Here is an 8053-nt window from a genome sequence, read left to right on the forward strand (position 1 = left end):
CTCTCTCCTCTTTCTACATTCAATAATCATGAAACTGTATTAACTATACTTCTTTTCTCTCATTGCTTTATATTTCCCCTGCCACTGCCCTACACAAACATGAGCTCCTAACTGATGACTTCCAGAAGAAAAAAAAAGCCACCAACTAATGTTATTTCTTAAATGAATAAAAAGTTTTTAAGCAAAACAAATGAGAAAGGGGGCACCTAGGTGACTCAGCTAAGCATCTGCCTTCACCTCAAGTCATGGTCTCAGGGTCCTGGGATCAAGCCCCATACCAGGCTCCCTGCTCAATGGGGAGTCTGCTTCTCCCTCTCCCTCTGCCCCTCTGCCCCATTTGTGCTCTCTCAAATAAATAAAATCTTTTGAAAAGTTTTAAATTTTTTTTTTTAATTTTTTATTTTTATAAACATATATTTTTATCCCCAGGGGTACAGGTCTGTGAATCACCAGGTTTACACACTTCACAGCACTCACCAAATCACATACCCTCCCCAATGTCCATAATCCCACCCCCTTCTCCCAAACCCCCTCCCCCCGGCAACCCTCAGTTTGTTTTGTGAGATTAAGAGTCACTTATGGTTTGTCTCCCTCCCAATCCCATCTTGTTTCATTTATTCTTCTACCCACTTAAGCCTCCATGTTGCATCACCACTTCCTCATATCAGGGAGATCATATGATAGTTGCCTTTCTCTGCTTGACTTATTTCGCTAAGCATGATACGCTCTTACACAATGGAATACTATGCAGCCATCAAAAGAAATGAAATCTTGCCATTTGCAACAACATGGATGGAAAAGTTTTAAATTTTTAAAAAATCAGAAAGATAAGGCCTAGAAAAAGAACAACATTGTAAATTGAATAAATTGAGCCTCCTGATGTTTTCAGTATAGAGGAGTGAACATTTCATAATGGACTGATACTAGACTAAGGAAATATAAGCGTCCTTTATCTTCCAGTATCTCTACAAGGTTTTTTTCCAAACTATCCTCCACATGAGGAGTGACCAAACCATGGCCACAGGCCAAGTCAGACCAGTCACGTGCCTGTGCCCCCATAAAACTTTATTTACAGAACCAGATGGTTGGCTCTTCTATTCACCTATGTATTGCTACGGCTGCTTTCACACTATAGTGGTATTTGTAGTTGAAAAACCACAGGGCCTAAAATATTCACTATCATGCCCTTTAGAGAAAAAGCTTGGTGATCACTATTTTGTGCCACAACCAGAAGGCCCTAATTCAAATCTAATCTTGTTACCCTTCTGCTTCACATTCTCCAGTGAGTCTCTGCATCAAGTACTGCTGGCTCCCTCCCCAATAACCATGCCATAGTCTTCACTCTTGCTGGAAAACCACAACTTTATTTGCATATTTATTGTCCCAAACACGAAGAAGGTGGCCTTACCCCAGCTTCAAAAGGAAAAAGGATTATTCTAAGCTAATCACAGTACCTGGTTTACCAGTGGCTGGTTTAGGAACAAGCATGTGATATAACCAAGCTTACGAGATGTTAGAGGAAAGTTGCTGCAAGCCTCTGAGTTTTCTTCCTATTTAAAAGAATCATATAGGGGTGCCTGGGTGGCTCAGTTGTTAAGTGTCAGCCTTCGGCTCAGGTCATGATTCGAGGGTCCTGGGATCCAGCCCCACATCAGGCTCTCTGCTCAGCAAGAGGCCTGCTCTCCCTCTGCCGCTTCCCCCTGCTTGTATTCCCTCTCTGTCTGTCTCTCTGTGTCAAATAAATAAACAAAATCTTTTAAAAAAAAGAAAAGAAACATATAAAGAAAAACAGTCCTTCCAGTCCTGGATATTGTCATGTGAGAATATGCCTCTAACTGTTGCTAATTAGACAATCGGGAAAGGGCATAGAAAATGTTGCCAAACTCAAAGCTAAAAAGAGACAACTGGGATCCTGGAGACATCACTGATCCATCAAACCAATTCTGGTTCCTACTGTTTTAGTCCCTGTTTTGTTTGGTTTGCTTTTTTTAGATTTATTTATTTGACAGAGAGTGAACGCATACTAGAGAGAGTGCACGAATGGGAGAATGGCAGAGGAAGAGAATCGTCAAGCAGACTCCATGCTGAGCACGGAGCCCTGTGGGATGTGGGGCTTGATCTCATGACCCATGAGACTGTGACCTGAGCTGAAACTAAGAGTCAATGCATAATGACTAAGCCACCCAGGTGGGCCCGTTTTAGTCACTATTATAAGTCACCTGTTAATTTGCAGCTAAAAGCATTTGACCTGATAAATTTCCCAAGGTCTACAGGGTAAGATCTACACCTTTCCATGGTACTGAAAAACTTTCATTAGCTTGCCTTAGCTAAGTATTCACTCATTCCAACCATTCCCATAGCACACTTTCTGCACCAGCAAAACTGAACTGCTCCTAAGTGCTCCGAAGTTCACTCATACATCTGATCGTCCACACTGCTGTTCCCTCTGCAAAACATGTAATCTCGATGGACGTTCCTCCTGCCAAACATGGTTCTTCTGCTTATTTACCTGGAAAACTTACTACTCAGTCTTCATACTATTGACTTACATATTAAATACCAATAAAAACATAACAATGAGAATTATAAACATTAGGGGACTCTGGCACATACTAAGCATGGAATAAACTAAATAATAAAAATAAAATAGTAAAAATAGATTAAATAATAAAAATGACAATGATAATAACAAACTTCTGGAGGGCAAGGATTGTGTTTTTTGAATGTTTGTATTCTACATCAGAGTAACAGTAGCTAAAAGACACTTGATAGTTATTTGCTAAGTGAACAAATGAAAATGAGTAAATTGCAAAACCAAACCAACCTACAGCTTTCTTTGATAAAAGTCTACTAAATTAAATGTTTCTTCATACATTTCAGATTGTACAATGCACTAGGTGCCACATCTAGGAAGCAATGGTAGCATTTTTGTTATTGTGAACCATTTTTGTGCATTTATTATAATCTGTTGAGCCTCAGTTGCCCCATTTGAATTTTTATTATGATAATCTCTTTACTAATGGCAACAGAGTATCGTGTTCTAACAAAATTACACTATCCTGGGGTGCCTGGGTGGCTCAGTGGGTTAAAGCCTCTGCCTTTGGCTCGGGTCATGATCCCAGGGTCCTGGGATTGAGCCCTGCATTGGGCTCTCTGCTCAGCAGGGAGTCTGTTTCCCTTCCTCTCTCTGCCTGCCTCTCTGCCTACCTGTGATTTCTCTCTGTCAAATAAATAAATAAAATCTTTTTTTAAAAATTACACTATCATGACAATTATGCAACAAACAGAAGAAAACATTGCTCTAATAAAGTCAACATATCTCATTCTCTTTTACTAGTGAGAAATTAGTAAATAGTTGTTAATGGTGAGATCTTGTTGATACAACAATATGTAAAACAACCTATGCTTCTCAAGGCATTTCTTTTCTGATTTCTGTACCATAGATGGTCACCTTTAAAGAAAAAAAAAAAACAGTCTCACTGGTATTGCTGCATACTAGCTAAGTTTTCCAGTTTGTATTTTTTGCCATTTCTTTACGGTACCAGGAATGTATTGTAGAGTTCCCAGTTTTAAGGATAGCTCCTTTTTTAATGAGACAAATCAGTATGTAATAATATTTACTAAATGTAATCCACTTGTAAAAATTAAAAGATCCATTTTCATAACAAGTTCAATTTGTTTTAATATGCTTAAAGAGGAAGTATAAAACATACTAACTTAAAAATCTTTCTCTTATCTACACAAATATATAAGGGATTTTAGGGGTCATGATTATAATAATTTCTTTTCAGACAATAATGCCTTATATTTTAAATTCCCTACAATTAAAATCCTTTTTTGTTATTGTTCACACTGAGGCACTTTTTTTTTAAATTATGTTCAGTAGCCAGCATATACTACATCGTAAGTTTTGGATGTAGTGTTCAATGATTAATTAGCTGTGTATAACACCCAGTGCTCATCACAACACGTGCCCTCCTTAATACTCATCACCCAGTTCCCCCATACCCCAAGCCCCTCTCTTTCATATCCCTCAGTTTATTTCCTGGAGTCCGGTCTCTCTCATGGATTTGTTCCTATTGTTCATGACAGTATTTAAATTCTTAAATAATTCTGAATACTGGACTATAAAGAAAGATACTAATGCCCTTCAAGGGATGAATGGATAAGGAAGATGTGGTCCATATACACTATGGAGTATTATGCCTCCATCAGAAAGGACGAATACCCAACTTTTGTAGCAACATGGACGGGACTGGAAGAGATTATGCTGAGTGAAATAAGTCAAGCAGAGTCAATCAATTATCTCATGGTTTCACTTATTTTTGGAGCATAACAAATAGCATGGAGGACATGGGGAGATAGAGAGGAGAAGGGAGTTGGGGGAAATTGGAAGGGGAGGTGAACCATGAGAGAATATGGAATCTGAAAAACAATCTGAGGGTTTTGAAGGGGCGGGGGGTGGGAGGTCGGGGTACCAGGTGGTGGATATTATAGAGGGCACGGATTGCATGGAGCACTGGGTGTGGTGCAAAAATAATGAATACTGTTATGCTGAAAATAAATAAAAAGTAAATTTAAAAAAAGAGAGAGAGAGAGAGAGGCTGTCTTTTTTCCACTGTGTATTTGTTCCTCCTTTGTTGAAGATTATTTGCCCATAGAGTTGAGGGTCCATATCTGGTTTCTCTACTCTGTTCCACTGGTCTATGTGTCTGTTTTTATGTCAATACCATGCTGTCTTCGTGATCACAGCTTTGTAGTAAAGCTTGAAATCAGGTAATGTGATGCAGCCAGTTTTGTTTTTCTTTTTCAACATTTCTTTAGCAATTTGGGGTCTCTTCTGATTCCATACAAATTTTAGGATTATTTCCTTCAGGACTTTGAAATATACTGGTGGAATTTTAATCAGAATGTCTTTCTGATTGCTCGAGGCAGTATAGACATTTTAACAATGTTTATTCTTCCTATCAAAGAGCATGGAATGGTCTTCCATCTTTTTGTGTCTTCTTCAAGTTCTTTCATGAGTGTTCTGCAGTTCCTTGAGTAGAGATCCTTTACCTCTTTGGTTAGGTTTATTCCCAGGTATCTTATGGTTCTTGGTGCTATAGTAAATGGAATCGATTCTCTAATTTCCCTTTCTGTGTTTTCATTATTAGTGTATAAGAAAGCCACTGATTTCTGTACACTGACTTTGTATCCTGCCACATTACTGAATTGCTGTATGAGTTCTAGTAGTTTGGGGATGGAGTCTTTTGGGTTTTCCATATAAAGTATCATGTCATCTGCGAAGAGAGAGAGTTTGACTTCTTCATTGCCAATGTGGATACCTTTTATTTCTCTTTGTCTGATTGCTGTTGCTAGGACTTCTAATACTATGTTGAACAAGAGTGGTAAGAGTGGGCCTTCTTGCCGTGTTCCTGATCTCAATGGGAAGGCTATGAGCTTTTATTTTATTTTATTGAGCTTTTATTCAATTTTTATATTATTGAGCTTTTATTCAATTTTATTGAGGATGATATTTGCTGTGGGTTTTCCATAGATAGGTTTTATGAAGTTGAGGAATGTTCCCTCTCTCCCTATACTTTGAAGCATCTTAATCAGGAATGGATGCTGGATTTTGTCAAATGCTTTTTCCTGCATCAATTGCAAGGACCATGTGGTTCTTTCTTCTCTCTTCTATTATTGATTTGCTCTATCACATTGATTGATTTGCAAATGTTGAACCATCCTTGCAACCCAAGGATGAATCCCAACTGGTCATGGTGGATAATCTTTTTAATGTGCTGTTGGATCCTATTTGCTAGGATCTTGTTGAGAATCTTAGCACCCATAATCATCAGTGATATCAGTCTGAAATTCTCCTTTTTGGTGGGGTCTTTGGCAGATTTGGGGATCAGGTTAATGCTGGCTTAAAGACAGTCTCTTCAATAAATGGTGCTGAGAGGGATGCCTGGGTGGCTCAGTTGGTTAAGCAGCTGCCTTCGGCTCAGGTCATGATCCCAGCATCATGTGACCGAGTTCCACATTGGGCTTCATGCTCAACAGGGAGCCTGCTTCTCCCTCTGCCTCTGCCTGCCATTCTGTCCGCCTGTGCTTGCTCCCTCTCCCTCTCTCTCTCTCTGGTAAATTAATTAAAATATTTTAAAAAATAAAAAATAAAATAAATGGTGCTGGGAAAATTGGACAGCTATATGTAGAGGAATGAAACTCAACCATTCTCTTACATCGTACACAAAGATAAGCTCGAAGTGGATAAAAGACCTCAACATGAGACAGGAGTTCATCAGAATCCTAGAGGAGAACATAGGCAGTAACCTCTTCAACACTGGCCACAGCAACTTCTTTTAAGATATGTCTCCAAAGGCAAAGGAAACAAAAGTGCAAATGAAATTTTGGGACCTCATCAAAATCAAAAGCTTCTGCACAGCAAAGAAAACAGTCAACAAAACAGAGAGGCAACCCACGGAATGGGAGAAGATATTTGCAAATGACAGTACCCAGGATCTATAAAGAACTTCTCAAACTCAACACGCACAAAACAGATAACCATATCAAAAATGGGGCAGAAGACATGAACAGACACTTCTCCAATGAAGACATACAGATGGCTATCAGACACATGAAAAAGTGTTCATCGTCACTAGCCATCAGGGATAATTTAATTAAAACCACATTGATATACCACCTTACACCAGTTAGACTAGCCAAAATTAGCAAGATAAGAAACAACGTGTGTTGGAGAGCATGTGGAGGAAGGGGAACCTTCTTCCACTGTTGGTGGGAATGCAAGTTGGTGCAGCCACTTTGCATAACAGTGTGGAGTTTCCTTAAGAAATTAAAAATAGAGCTTCCCTATGACCCTGCAATTCCACTACTGGGTATTTACCCCAAAGATACACATGTAGTGAAAAGAAGGGCCATCTGTACCCCAATGTTCATAGCAGAAATGGCCACGGTCACCAAACTGTGGAAAGAACCAAGATGCCCTTCAATGGATGAATGGATAAAGAAGATGTGGTCCATATTCACTACGGAGTATTGTGCCTCCATCAGAAAGGATGAATACCCACCTTTTGTAGCAACATGGATGGGACTAGAAGAGATTATGCCAAGTGAAATCGGTCAAGCAGAGAGAGTCAGTTATCATATGGTTTCACTTATTTGTGGAGCATAACAAATAACATGGAAGACATGGGGAGATGGGAGAGGAGAAGGGAGTTGAGGGAAATTGGAGGGGGAGATTTACCATGAGAGACTATGGACTCTGAAAAACAATCTGAGGACTTTGAAGGTGCAGGGGGTGGGAGGTTGGGGGATCCAGGTGGTGGGTATTATGGAAGACACGTATTGCATGGAGAACGGGGTGGGGTGCTTACACAATGAATTCTGTTACACTGAAAAGAAATTTTAAAAATAATTGAAAGATATTAAGAAAGGGAAAAAAAATAGGGGCCCCTGGGTGGCTCAGTTGGGTAAGCATCTGCCTTCAGCTCAGGTCAAGATCCCTGGACCCTGGGATTGAGTCCCACATTGGGCTCAGTGAGAAATCAGCTTCTCCCTGTCCATCTGCCTGTGCTCTCTCACTTTCTCGGTGTCAAATAAGTAAAATCAAGAGGTGGGGGAGAGAAAGAGAAAGAAAGCAAGAAAGTGAACTTAACAATTTACACTTACGGTTTTGGGGTTTTTTTTCCCACTATTCTTTCATTATCAAAACTTTTTTACTCTGACTTCTTCTATGTGACCATCAAAAGTACTTCACTCTGAAAAGTCTTACCTGGATTGTTATTTTGCGAAAAATTTTTAAGTCTTTCTTCTGTATGTTTGGCAATTATTTGGTGATTGCTACATATAAGAAGGGTGATAAGCAATGTTACTATTTTAATACTGATATGAAAAACATTTACCAAATATATCAAATTCTTAAGTGTATTTGAAATAATATCAGAGCTAATATCAAAACTTAAATTACCCTATATATTTCAAAGTAAGGTGAACTAGTCATGAAGTAGTAATTTAGCAATTAGTAGTGTTAACTTGCCATAATGGAACATGT

This window comes from Mustela putorius, unplaced genomic scaffold, assembly GCF_011764305.1.
Source record: "Mustela putorius furo isolate JIRA1106 unplaced genomic scaffold, ASM1176430v1.1 tig00001130_pilon_pilon_pilon, whole genome shotgun sequence".
In the NCBI taxonomy this organism is placed as follows: domain Eukaryota; kingdom Metazoa; phylum Chordata; class Mammalia; order Carnivora; family Mustelidae; genus Mustela; species Mustela putorius.